Genomic DNA, 13,788 nt, shown 5'->3' with positions numbered 1-13,788 from the left:
GGTCGAGGTTGGGCATGACAAGGGACTTGGTAAATATTCCTCAATGTGTACTCAAAAATTTTGTTTTCCAATTCCATTCTCTGCAATGATTTTGGTCACAAAGTGGGCCCAGGTATAGAGTGAGTATAAAAAGTTTAAAACTGTGTACCTACTTCAAGTGATAAATTCCCAAATTCTTATTTTATTGAAAAATTACCAGACATCAGGAAAGCAAAGGACAACATGGACTATTGATTTCGGTTTCTTGTACAATTTGATATCAGAACTACACTATTGAGCTTCCAGTATTCCAATGGCCAGACTTGAGGTTTTAGGATGTTTTAACGTGATTCTATCTTAAGGCCAAACATAAGATACTGGATGATGGGAAAGGAGAAGAATGGCTTGAGGACCAGTTAAACATCTACTTCATTAGGTTTATAAAAATAGGAAGGAGTATTTTTGAAATGGTCATTTGTGAGTTCTACATTCTTGACATAGTTGGGTAAAATCCATGTTATCATTCCACTTCACCACATAAGTGTAGGAGCCACCAAAAGTATATATGTATACATCAGCCAACAAAACTATATAAGATTGATGAAGGTAAGAAATGCATTTTGCCAGGAACCGGATATCAATATTACCTGAGATACTCAGATACAGCATGTCAAATACAGAAGTGAATGCTAGTAGTAAACCATTGAACTGAAAACGGACCTATTGTTCGTAAATTTTGAAAAAGGATAGAGGAGCTGAGGGTGTTTTCAAACCCATACAAACAACAATGCCAATGAACCAGAACTTTCTCATACTATACCAACATACCAAATAGTACAAGGACAGACCTATGGCTCCAAATGCATATGTGGCAGAGGATGGCCTTTTTTAGGCAACATTGGAAAGAGAGGCCTTGTCCTCCACAGTTTGTCTCTCAGTTCAAGGGAATGTCATGCAGCAGAAAGGCTGGTTAGAGAAGAAGGAAATGAAACTGGTAGGGATCTTATGGGCAGGAAACTGGGAAAGGAAATCATATTTTCAATGTATATATAGAAACATGTAGTTTGAAAAGAAAACAAATTGCTAAAAAATAAAAAAAATATGATATAAAAGAGAAGAAAGCTGCCAAGTAATCTAACATATTGACTCAGAAATCTGAAGTGGTAGTCAGGTTAATATTAGTATAAAGACTGAGATGATGAAGTCTCAACTAGAAGCACTTCTCTCTCCTAGATATCAGTGTCAGCCACAAACTGCACTATAGGGATTCAAAGCCTTGAGGAGTTTAACTTGAGTTAGGGACACAATACTTGTTTTTCCCTTCTTCCTTAGGACCTTTTCTTCTTGACAAAAAGAGTAAAGGTCATGAGCTCTCAGGAAATCAACTGTGCCGTTCATAACACTTGGTATTGGAATAAAGAAATAAATGATATAAACCCTCTGACATCCAGGAACCAGAAGAACAGGGAAGTCCAGATGCTCCAGCTCTTGATTCCCATATGTGGAAGGCTCAGATCAAGTCTATTTCTTCATCAATACCACTCAACCCCTACCAAGGGCTCTCTGAGCTTTTCCAAATACCACTTATTTTTTTCTTTTTTTTAATACTAAGACAGAAGGCCAGCTTACTTCTGCCCATTTCTGATCTCTTCATCCTGTTTGTTCTCACTCCCACATGGCTGTTTACTCTGAATTAGTGGCCAATTAGTAAACCAGAGAGGTACTGAAGAAATATCGGAGAGGCAGTTCCTGTCAGGACAATACTTGTTACATCACAGAAGAAGCTAGGGATCTCCAGGATACAAAAGATTTTTCAGTGAGGCCTAATGATGATGTCACTGAGAACTGCCATGTCCTTAGCTGCTGAGCAGCGTTCCTTTCATTGACCAGATTCGAGGGTGTCCTTTCCAGGAGAGTCTCCTATTGCACAGTTGAAACCTTTACATACTCCATCTCTCTAAACCTAGAGACTTCTCTCTGCTTCACTAGTAGTTAAAAGCTCTGAATGGAGAAAGTTAGTCAGGGTCTTGGCATGGGTAGAAAACATTTAGGAACATGGAATATAGGAGATCTTCTAGATAATGCTTATATCCCCAGGTTCATACCTGTGACTCAGTTCAACATTCTAAGTATTCTGTTTCCCAAAGGCCAATATTTTCCCTACAGACGTTTAATTGAATTAATATTGTATTTCAATTTCTTATTGAAAATTCGTTGATAGGGTACTTTGAAAATATTCCTCAATGTGTACTCAAAAATTCTGTTTTCCAATTCCATTTTCTGCAAAGGTTTTGGCAACAAAGGAGGCCCAACTATAGAGTAAGCATAACACTGTAAATACTGTATACCTAATTCAAATTATAAATTCCCAAATCCTTATTTTAACAAAAAATTACCAGATATCAGAAAAGCAAAGCCCAACATGGACTATTGAATTCGGTTCTCTAGTCCCATTTGATATCAGTTCTGCAATATCTACCTTCCTGAGTTTCATTCCCATACTTGAGGGTTTTGAGTATTTTACCATGATTAGTTATTAAGGCCAAACATAAGATATAGGAGGCTGGGCATCTAGAGGAATGACTTGAGGACCAGTGACGCCTCAATTTCAGAAGTTTCAAAAAACAGGATGGAGTCTATTTGGTGTTGCCATTTGTGGATTCTACAGTCTTGACCTAGATATGCAGAACCCATGTCAAAATTCCAGCTAAACTCAGAGCTGTAGGAGCCACCAAAAGTACATACATATACATCAGCCACCAAAACTAGACAAGATTGATGAAGGTAAGTGCATTCTTCCAGGAATCAGATATAGATATTTCCTGAGAGACACAACTAGATTATGCCAAATACAGAAGTGAATGCTAGTGGCAAACCAGTGAACTGAAAATGGACTTCTTGTTTGTAGATTTTCAGGAAAGATTACAAGAGCTGAAGGGGCTTTAACACCATAAGAACGACAATGCTAATGAACCAGAGCTTTCTGATACTAGACCTATGTTCAAGAATGTACATGGACAGAGTTATGGCTCCAACTGCATATGTGGAAGAGGATGGACTTGGTGAGTACTAATGGAAGGAGAAGTCCTTGGTCCTCCCTAGGTTTAACTCCAAGTTCCAGGGAATGTTAAGGGGTAGTAAGAAGGGTTATAGAAGACGGGCAGGGGGACCAGATAGGGATGTTATGGGCCAGAAAATGGGAAAGGACATAACAATTTAAATGTAAATAAAGGAACATCCAGTTAAAAAAACCAATAAAATTTGCTAAAAATTGAGAGATATAAAAGAAAAAAAAAACCTGCAACTAATCATAAGTATTGACTTGGAAATCTAAAATGATAGACAGAGTAATACTAGTGGAAAGACTGAGATGATGAAGTCTGAAATAGAGCACTTCTCTCTCCAAGATAGAAGTCTCAGACAGAGAGAAACTGGACAATAGGTATCCAAAACACTGTAGAGTTTACTCTGAGCTGAGGACACAATACTTGTCCATCCCATCTTCCTTAGTAACTTTCTCTTTTTGACAAAATGTATAAAGTCCATGATCTGTCAGGAATACAACTGTGTCCTTTACAACACATGACTTTTGGAATATAGAAATGAATGATATAAAGTCTCTGACTACCAGGAAGCAAAAGATCAGGGAAGTGCAGATGCATCTGAGAGTCTCCCAGTTCCTGTTTCCCTTATGTGGAAGGCACAGAAAAAGGCTATCTCTTCAGTGATCCCACTCAACCCCTAACAAGGACACACTAAGCTTTCCCAAGCACCTCATATTTCTTCCTTGTTTTTTATACCAAGACATAAGTCCAGCTTCCTTCTCCCCATATCATATCTCTTCATCCTCTTTGTTCTAACTCCCAAATTGTCTCTGAATTAGAGGCCAATTAGTAAACCCTAGAGTTATTGAAGGAAAATCTGAGAGGCAGTTGCAGTCATGACAACAGAAGGAGGTAGGGCTCACCAGGTTATAAGAGAGTTTTCATGGAGGTCCTAATGATGCTGTCACTGAGAACTACCGTGGTCTACTTGCTGAACACTTTTCCTTACATTGACCAGATTCGAGAGTGCCATTACCAGGTATGTCTCATGTGGCACAGGACACCTGTATGTACTACATCACTCTAAAGTAGAGACTTCTCTATGCTTCACCAGTGGTTACATGCTCATAATGCAGAAAGTTATTAAGGGGCATAGCATGGGTAAAAACGGTTTAGGAACATGGAGTGTAGGAGATTCTTGCAGATATTAGTTTTATTGACAGGTAATTCCTGTGACATACAGTTCAATTTTCTGGGTTTTCTCTCTTTCCCAAAGGCCATATTTTCTCTAAAACCTTTAATTGAATGAATATTGTATTTCAATTTCTTACTGTAATTTCTTGATAGGGGATTTTGTAAATGTTCCTCAATGTGGAATCAAAAATTCCATTTGCCAATTACATTTTCTGAAATGATGTTGGTCAGAGAGGGGGCCCAGCTATAGAGTGAGTATAAGAGTGTGAATACTGTGTACCTACTTCAAATGATGAATTCCCAAATCCTTATTTTATCAAAAAATTACCAGTCATCAGGAAAGCAAAGGACAATATGAAGTTTGAATTCAGTCCTCTAGTCCCATTTGATATCAGTACAACCCTTTGTACCTTCCAGTGTTCCCATGGCCAGACTTGATTGTTCAGGACTTTTTACCATAATTCTTTCTTAAGGACAAATGTAATCTACCAGATGATGGGCGGGGAGAAGAATGTCTTGAGGACCAATGAAACATCTTCTTCAATAGGTTCATAAAAACAGGAAGGAGTCTATTTGCATTGGCATTTGTGAATTCTACATTCTTGACATAGTTGGGCAGAATCCATGTTAACTTTCCATTGAACCATTTAGGTGTAGGAGCCACCAAATGTATATATGTATACATCAGCCAACAAAACTCGATAAAATTGATGAAGGTAAGAAATACATCCTGCCAGTAATTGGATATAGATATTTAGTGAGAGACACAGATACAGCATGTCGAATACAGAAGTGAATGCTGGTAGCAAACCATTGAACTGAAAACATACCTCTTTTTGGTAAATTTAGAAAAAGGATTAGAAGATCTGAGGGTGCTTTCAACCCCATAGGAACAACTAAGCCAGTGAACCAGAGCTTTTGCTTACAAGACCAATATACAAAGAAAGTACATGGACTGACCTATGGTTCCAAATGCATACGTTGCTGAGGACGGCCTTTTTGGGCAACAATGGACATGAAGCCCTTGGTCCTCCCTAGTTTGTCTCCCAGTTCAAGGGAATGTCAACAAACAGAAAGACTGGTTAGAGAAGTAGGAAAAGAGAACAAGTGGGATATGAAGGGCAAGAAACTTGGAAAGAAAATTATATTTTAAATGTAAATATAGAAACATCCAGTTATTAAAAGCAATAAAATTTGCTAAAATGAGAAACATATCAAAGAGAAGAAAGTTGCCAAGTAATCGCACATATTGACTCAGAAATCTGAAGTGGTATTCAGAGTAATATTATTGGAGAGACTGAGATGATGAAGTCTCAACTACAAGTACTTCTCTCTCCGAGATATCAGTGTCAGACACAAACTGCAGTATAGATATGCAAAACATGGAGGAGTTTACTCGGAGCTCAGTACTCAATACTTGTTTTTCACTACTTCCTTAGGACCTTTTCTTCTGACAAAAAGAGTAAAGGTCATAACCTCTCAGGAAAACAAATATGCCCTTCACAACACTTGCCTTTTGGAATAGAGAAATGAATGATATAATCCTACTGATTTCCAGAAACCATAAGAACAGGGAAGCACAGATGTATCTGACAGGCTCCCAGCTTCTGATTCCCATATCTGAAAGGCTCAGATAAGGCTATCTCTTCAGTGATATCACTCAACACCTACCAAAGACTCACTGAGCTTTCCTAAAAACCACATATTTCTTCCTTGTTTTTTATACCAAGACAGAAGACCAGCTTCCTTCTCTCCATTTCCAATCTCTTCATCCTCTTTGTTTTCACTCCCCTATTTGCTCTAAATTAGAGGCCAATTAGTAAACCCTAGAAATACTGAAGTATTTCTGAGAGGCAGTTGCAGTCAGGACAACAGTTGTGACATCACAGAAGAAGTTATGGCTCTCCAGGTTACAAGAGAATTTTCAGGGAGGGCCTAATGGTGATGTTAGTGAGAAATGCCATGGCCTACCTGCTAAACAATTTTCCTTACACTGACCAAATTCGAGGGTGCCCTTTCCAGGTCCATCTCCTGTAACACAGTGGTATCCTTTAGGTACTCCATCTCTCTGAAGCTCGAGACTTCTCTCTGCTTGACTAGTGGTTACATGCTCTGAATGGAGAAAGTTAGTCAGGGTATTGGCATGGGTGGAAAATATTTATGAGCATGGAGTGTAGGGGATACTTCTAGATAATATTTTTATTGACAGGTCATTCCTGTGACATACAGTTCAATTTTTTAGGTTTTCTATGTTTCCCAAAGACCAGTATTTTCACTACACACATTTAATTGAATGAATACTGTATTTCAATTTCTTATTGTAAATTCCTTGATAGCGGATTTTGTAAATATTCCTCAATGTGTACTCAATAATTCGGTTTTCCAATTCCATTTTCTGCAATGATTTTGGTCACAAACCGTGCCCAGCTGCAGAGTGAGTATAACAGTGTGAATACTGTAATCCTACTTCAAATGATAAACTCCCAAATCCTTATTTAACAAAAAATTATGAGACATCAGGAAAGCAAAAAACAACACGGACTATTGAATTAAGTTCACTAGTCCCATTTGATAACAATACACTCTATCTAACATCCAGTGTTTGCATGCCCAGACTTGAGTATAGGATAATTTACCATGATTATTCTTAAGGCCAAACATAAAATACCCGATGATCGGTAGGGCAAAAAAGGTCTTGAGGACCAGTTAAACATCTACTTCAATAGGTTCATAAAAACAGGAGAGTCTATTTGAAATAGTCATTTGTGAATTCTACATTATTGACATATTTAGGCAGAATCCATGATAACATTCCACTTAACCACTTAGGTGTAGGAGACACCAAATGTATATATGTATACATCTGTCAAAAAAACTAGATAAAATTGATGAAGGTAAGAGGTGCATTCTGCCAGGAACCAGATATAAATATTTACTGAGAGACACAGATATAGCATGTCTAATACAGAAGTGAGTCCTGGTAACAAACCAGTGAACTTAAAATGGACCTCTTGTTGGTAAATTTTGAAAAAAGAATTAGAAGAGCTGTAGGTGCTAACAAACCCATAAGAACAACGTTGCCAATGAACCAGAGACTTTTTATACTAGACCAATATAAAACGAAAGTACATGGACTGACCTATGGCTCCAAATGCATATGTTGCTGAGGATAGCCTTTTTGGGCAACATTGGAAAGAGAAGCCCTTGTCTTCCCTAGTTTGTCTCCCAGTTCAAGGGAATGTCATGCGGCAGAAAGGCTGGTTAGAAAAGAAGGAAATGGAACTGGTAGGGAACTTATGGTCAGGAAACTGGGAAAGGAAATAATATTTTAAATGTATATATAAAACATCTAGTAAAATAGAAAAAAAATTGCTAAAAAATAAAAAAAAAACATGAATGATATAAAAGAGAAGAAAGCTGCCAAATATTCTAACATATTGACTCAGAAGTGGAAGTCAGGTTAATACTAGTATAAAGACTGAGATGTTGAGGTCTCAACTAGAAGCACTTCTCTCTCCCATATATCAGTGTCAGACACAAGGTGCACTATAAGTTTCCAAAGCATTGAGGAGTTTAACTTGAGTTAGGGACACAATACTTGTTTTTTCTTCTTCCGTAGGTCCTTTTCTTCTTGACAAAAATAGTAAAGGTCATGAGCTCTCAGGAAATCTACTGTGCACTTCATAAAACTTGGTTTTGGAATAAAAAAATGAATGATATAATCCCTCTGTCATCCACGAACCATAAAAACAGGGAAGTCAAGATGTTTCTGAGAGTCTCCCAGCTCTTGATTTCCTCATGTGGAAGGCTCAGATCAAGGCTATCTCTTCAGCGATACCACTCAACCACAACCCAGAACTCACTGAGCTTTCCAAACGACCTTGTTTTTATACCAAGACAGAAGGCCAGTTTCCTTTCCCCTATTTCCAATCTCATCATCCACTTTGTTATCACTCTCCAATTTTCTCTGAATTAGGGGCCAATTATTAAACCCTAGAGTTCCTGAAGGATATCTGAGAAGCAGTTGCAGTTATGAGAACAGTTGTGAAATCACAGAAGAAGGTATGACTCTCCAGGTTACAAGAGTGTTTTCGGGAAGGCCTAATGGTGATGTCACTGAGAACTGCCATAGCCTACATCCTGAACAACTTTCCTTACATTGACAGGATCGAGGGTGCCCTTTCCAGGTCCATCTCCATTGATGCGGAGGAAACCTTTACGTACACCATCTCTCTAAAGCTAGAGATTTCTGTCTACTTCAATAGAGGTTACATGTTCTGTATGGAGAAAGTTAGTCAGGGTCTTGGCATGGGTAGAAAAGATTTAGGAACATGGAGTGTCGGAGATTCTTCTAGATAGTACTTATATTCCCAGGTTCATTCCTGTGACTCACTTCAATATTCTAGGTATTCTCTGTTTCCCAAAGGCCAGTATTTTCCCTACAGACGTTTAATTGAATGAATATTGTATTTCAATTTCTTATTGAAAATTCGTTGATAGGGGACTTTGTAAATATTCCTCAATGTGTACTCAAAAATTCTGTTTTCCAATTCCATTTTCTGCAATGATTTTGGTCACAAAGGGGGCCCAACTAAAGGGTGAATATAAAAGTGTAAATACTGTGTACCTACTACAAATGGTAAACTCCCAAATTTTTATTTTCTTGAAAAATTACCAGACATCAGGAAAGCAAAGGACAATATGGACTATTGAGTTAAGTTTCTTGTCCCATTTGATATCAGTACTACACTCTCTAGCTTCCTGTGTTGTGAAGGCCAAAAGTAAGATACCGGATGATGGGCAGGGAGAAGAATGGTTTGAGTACCTTTTAAAGGTCTACTTCAATAGATTATAAAAACAGGAGGGATTCTTTTAAAAATTGTCATTTGTGAATCCTCCATTCTTGAAATAGTTGTGCAGAATCCATGTTAACATTCCTCTTAACTACATAGATGTAGGATCCACCAAAAGTATATATGTTTACATCAGCCAACAAAACTAGATAAGATTGATGAAGGTAAGAAGTGCGTTCTTCCATGAACTGGATATAGATATTTCCTGAGAGACAGAGATACAGCAAGTCAAGTACAGAAGTGAATGCTAGTAGCAAACTAGTGAACTGAAAACGGACCACTTGTTAGTAATTTTTGAAAAAAAAATATTAGAAGAGCTGAAGGTGCTTTCAACCCAATAGGAACAACAATGCCAATGAACCACCACTTTTTCATACTAGACCAATATACAAAGAACGTACATTGAACCTATGGCTCCAAATGCATATGTGGCAGAAGATGAGATTTTGAGCAACATTGGAAAGGAAGCACTTGTCTTCCCTAGCTTGTCTCCCAGTTTAAGGGAATGTCATGCAGCAGAAAGGCTGGTTAGGGAAGAAAGAAATGGAATGGTTAGGGATTTTATGGGCAGAAAACTGGGATAGGAAAGAATATTTTAAATGTAAATATAGAGAATTCCAATTAAGAAATCAATAAATTTCTCTAAAAAATAAAAAAAAGAATGATATAAAGGAAAAGAAACCTGCCAAGTAATCACACATATTAACTCAGAAATCCGAAGTGTAATAGTAAAGTAAAATAGTGAAGTAATTAAATAGTGAAGTAGTCAGAGTAGTACTCGTGGAAAGTCTGGGATGATGAAATCTCAACTAGTAGCACTTCTTTCTTCCAAATATCAGTGTGAGACAGAAACTGCACTATAGATATCCAAAGCATGGAGGAGTTTACTCAGACCTAGGGACACAATACTTGTTTTCACTTCTTCCTTATGACCTTCTCTTCTCGACAAATTGAGTAAAGGCCATGAGCTCTTAGGAAAACAACTGTGCCCTTCACAACACTTGGCTTTTGGAAGTAAGAAATGAAGGATATAAACTCTCCAGGAACAGTAAGAACAGGGAAGTCCAGATTCTTCTGAGGGTCTCCCAGCTCCTGATTCCCTTATGTGGGAGGCTCAGATCAAGGCTATCTCTTCACCCATAGCACTCAACCCCTATATATGTCTCACTGAGCTTTCCGTAGGACCATATGTTTGTTCCTTGTATTTTGTACCAAGACAGAGGACCAGCTTCTTTCTCCCTATTTCTGATCTCTTCACCCTCTTTGTTATCACTCCCCAATTTGCTCTGAATTTAGAGACCAATTAGTAAAACCTAGAGTTACTGAAGGAATATCTGAGAGACAGTTGCAGTCACGACAACTCATGTGGTATCACAGAAGAAGCTAATGCTCTCCAGGATAGAAGAGATTTTTCATGAATGAACTAACTATGATGTCTCTAAGACCTGCCATGGCCTATCTGCTAAAGAGCTTTCCTTAAATTGACCAGATTTGAGGGTGCCCTTTCCACATATATCTCCTATTACACAGTGGAAATGTTTACGTACTCCGTCTCTCTAAAGCTAGTGACTTCTCTTTGCTTCATTAGTGGTTACATGCTCTGAATGGACAAAGTTAGTCAGGGTCTTGGCATGAGTCGATAAGATTTAGGAATTTGAGTTTAGGAGATTCTTCTAGATAATATTTTCTTTCCCAGGTTCATTCCTGTGACACACAGTTCAATTTTCTTCATTTTCTCTGTTCCCAAAGGCCAGTATTTTCCCTACGGACCTTTAATTGAATGCATGTGTATTTCAATTTTTATTGAATATTCCTTGATAGGTGACTTTATATATATTCCTGAATTTGTACTCAAAAATTTGCTTTTCCACTTCCATTTTCTGCAATGATTTTAGCAACAAAGGCGCCCAGCTATAGAGTGATTATAACAACTACTTCAAATGGCAATCTCCAAATTCCTATTTCATCCAAAAATTTCCAGATATCAATAAACCATAGGACCACATGGAGTATAGAATTTGGTTCTCAGGTCCCTTTTGATCTCGGTTCCTCAATATCTCTTTTCCAGTGTCTCAGGGTTAGACTTGAGGTTTTTGGATATTTTACCATGATTCTTTCTTGAGGCCAAACATAAGATAGAGAAGTATGGGAAGTGATAAGAATGGCTTCAGGACCAGGGAAACCTCAACTTCAATAGTTTCATAAGAACAGGAGGGAATCTATTTGCCAATTCTATTTGTGGATTCTACATTCTTGACCCAGTTGCACTGAATCCATGATAAAATTCCCCCTAACTTCATACAGTAGGAGCCACCAAAAGTAATATATATGTGTATATATATATATATATATATATATATATATATATATATATATATATATATATATATATATATCAGCCACCAAAACTAGATAATATTTAGGAAGCTAAGTGCATTCTACCAGGAACTGGATATAGGTCTTGCCTGAGAGAGAGCTGGAGCATATCAAATACAGGAGTGAATGTTAGTGGCAAACCAGTGAACTGAAAACAGACCTCTTGTTGGTAGGTTTTGAGAAAGGATTACAAGAGTTGAAGGTGCTGTTAACCCCAAAAGAAAAACAATGTCAATGAAACAGAGCTTTCTGGTAATAGACCAATATTCAAAGAATGAACACGGATAGACCTATGGCTCCAAATGTATATTTGGCAGAGGATGGCTTTGCTGGCACCAATGGAAGGAGAGAGAAGTCCTTGGTCCTACGTTGGTTTGTCACCCAGTTCAAGGAAATGTCAAGGGGTAGAAGTATGGTTAGATAAGAAAGGATTGTGAACATGTAGTGATCTTATGGGCAGGAAACTAAGAAAGGAAATAATATTTTAAATGTAAATATAGACTCATCCACTTTAAAAACACTAAAATTTTATAAAAAATAAGAAAGAAAGATATAAAAATAAAGAAAACTGCCAACTAGTCACAGTTATTCACTCAGAAATCTATAGTGGTATTCAGAGTAATACTAGTGGAAAGACAAAGATGATGGAAGTCTCAATTAGAAGAACTTCTCTCTCTCCCAGATATCAATGTCAGACACAAACTGCACTATAGGTATCCAAATCTTGGAGGAGATTCCTCTGAGCTGTGGACATAATACTTGTCCATCCTCCTTCTTTAGGACCTTTTTCTTAGGACAAAAATAATTAAGGCCATAGCTCTCAGAGAAACAACTGTGCCCTCTCAAACTCTTGGCTTTGCAATAAAGAAATGAATGAGATAAATCCTCTGACATCCAGGAACCATTAGATCAGGGAAGTCCAGATGCTTCAGTGAAGCTTCCAGCTCTTGATTCCCATATGAGTAAGGCTCAGATCAAGTCTATCTCTTCAGTGATACCACTCAACCCCTACCAAGGGCTCTCTGAACTTTCCAGTACCACTTATATCTTCACTTTTTTTAATACTAAGACAGAAGGCAAGCTTCCTTCTCCTCTTCTCTGATCTCTTCATCCTGTTTGTACTCCCTCCCAAATGGCTGTTTACTCTGAATAAGTGGCCTATTAGTAAACTGGAGAGGTACTGAAGGAATATCTGAGAGGCAGTTCCTGTCAGGACAATACTTGTTACATCACAGAAGAAGTTAGGGCTCTCCAGTTACAACAGATTTTTCAGGTGGTGCCTATTTATTATGTCACTGATAACTGGCAGGGCCTACCTACTGAACAGCTTTCCTTACATTGACCAGATTCGAGGGTGTCCTTTCTAGGTCTGTCTCCTTTGGCACAGTGGAAACCTTTACGTACTCCATCTCTCTAAAGCTACAGAATTCTCTCTGCATCACTCGTGGTTACATGCTCTTATGGAGAAAGTTAGTCAGGGCATTGGCATGTGTCCCAAAGATCTAAGAATATGGAGTGCAGGAGATTCTACTGGATAATAATTTTATCCCTAGTTCCATTCCTCTGGCTTATAGTACAATTTCCTCAGATATCTCTCTTTTCTAAAGGCCAGTATTTTCCCTACAGACCTTTTGTTTAGTGAATATTTTATTAAATTTTTTTGTACATTTCTTGATAGTGGAATATATATATATATGTATGTATATATATATATACATATATATACATATATATATACACACATATATATATATATATATTGCTGAATGTGTACTCAAATGTTCTATTATCCTATTCCATTTTTTGCTATGATTTTGAAACAAAGGGGGCCCAGCTCTATAGTTCTAAATATCTTGTATTTACTTAAATGATAAACTCCCAAATCCTTATTTTATCCAAAATTTACCAGATATTAGTAAAACAAAGGACAGCATAGACTATATGATACATTTCTGTAGTCGCATTAGATAGCAGTTCTCTAATATCTATCTTCCTGTGTTTCAAGGGCCAGACTTGAGGGTTTTGGATGTTTTACCATGATTCTTTCTGAAGTCCAAACATAAGGTTCATGTCATGGGCTGAGGGATGAGGGGCTTGAGGTCCAGTGAATCTTCTACTTCAATAGGTTCATAAGAATAGGATGGAGTCTCTTTGGCTTAGTCATTTGTGGATTCTAAATTCTTGACCTAGTTTCACAGAATCCTTGTTAAAAATCAACAAAACACCCTAGCTGTATGAGGCACCAAATATATCTTAGCCATTCTGATTGGTGTGCTGTGGAACCTCAGGATTTTTTTTTTATTTCCATTTACCTAATGGCTAAGGATGTTGATATTCCTCAG

General features: G+C 37.6%; 1 long non-coding RNA gene across 1 annotated transcript in view; it reads left to right on the top strand.

The window, feature by feature from the left end:
• The first annotated feature begins 1,232 nt into the window (after nucleotides 1-1,232).
• The window catches only part of LOC134484800 (uncharacterized), a 31,634-nt gene continuing 19,078 nt past the window's right edge, over nucleotides 1,233-13,788 (top strand). The window contains exon 1 of the long non-coding RNA XR_010062606.1: nucleotides 1,233-3,041. This is a non-coding gene — a long non-coding RNA (uncharacterized LOC134484800). The remainder of the gene's footprint in view (nucleotides 3,042-13,788) is intronic.

The sequence above is a fragment of the Rattus norvegicus genome (assembly GCF_036323735.1).
Source record: "Rattus norvegicus strain BN/NHsdMcwi chromosome Y unlocalized genomic scaffold, GRCr8 chrY_unlocalized_8, whole genome shotgun sequence".
In the NCBI taxonomy this organism is placed as follows: domain Eukaryota; kingdom Metazoa; phylum Chordata; class Mammalia; order Rodentia; family Muridae; genus Rattus; species Rattus norvegicus.
Note: the sequence above shows the minus strand (reverse complement) of the source record. Positions and strands in the feature narration are given on the sequence as shown.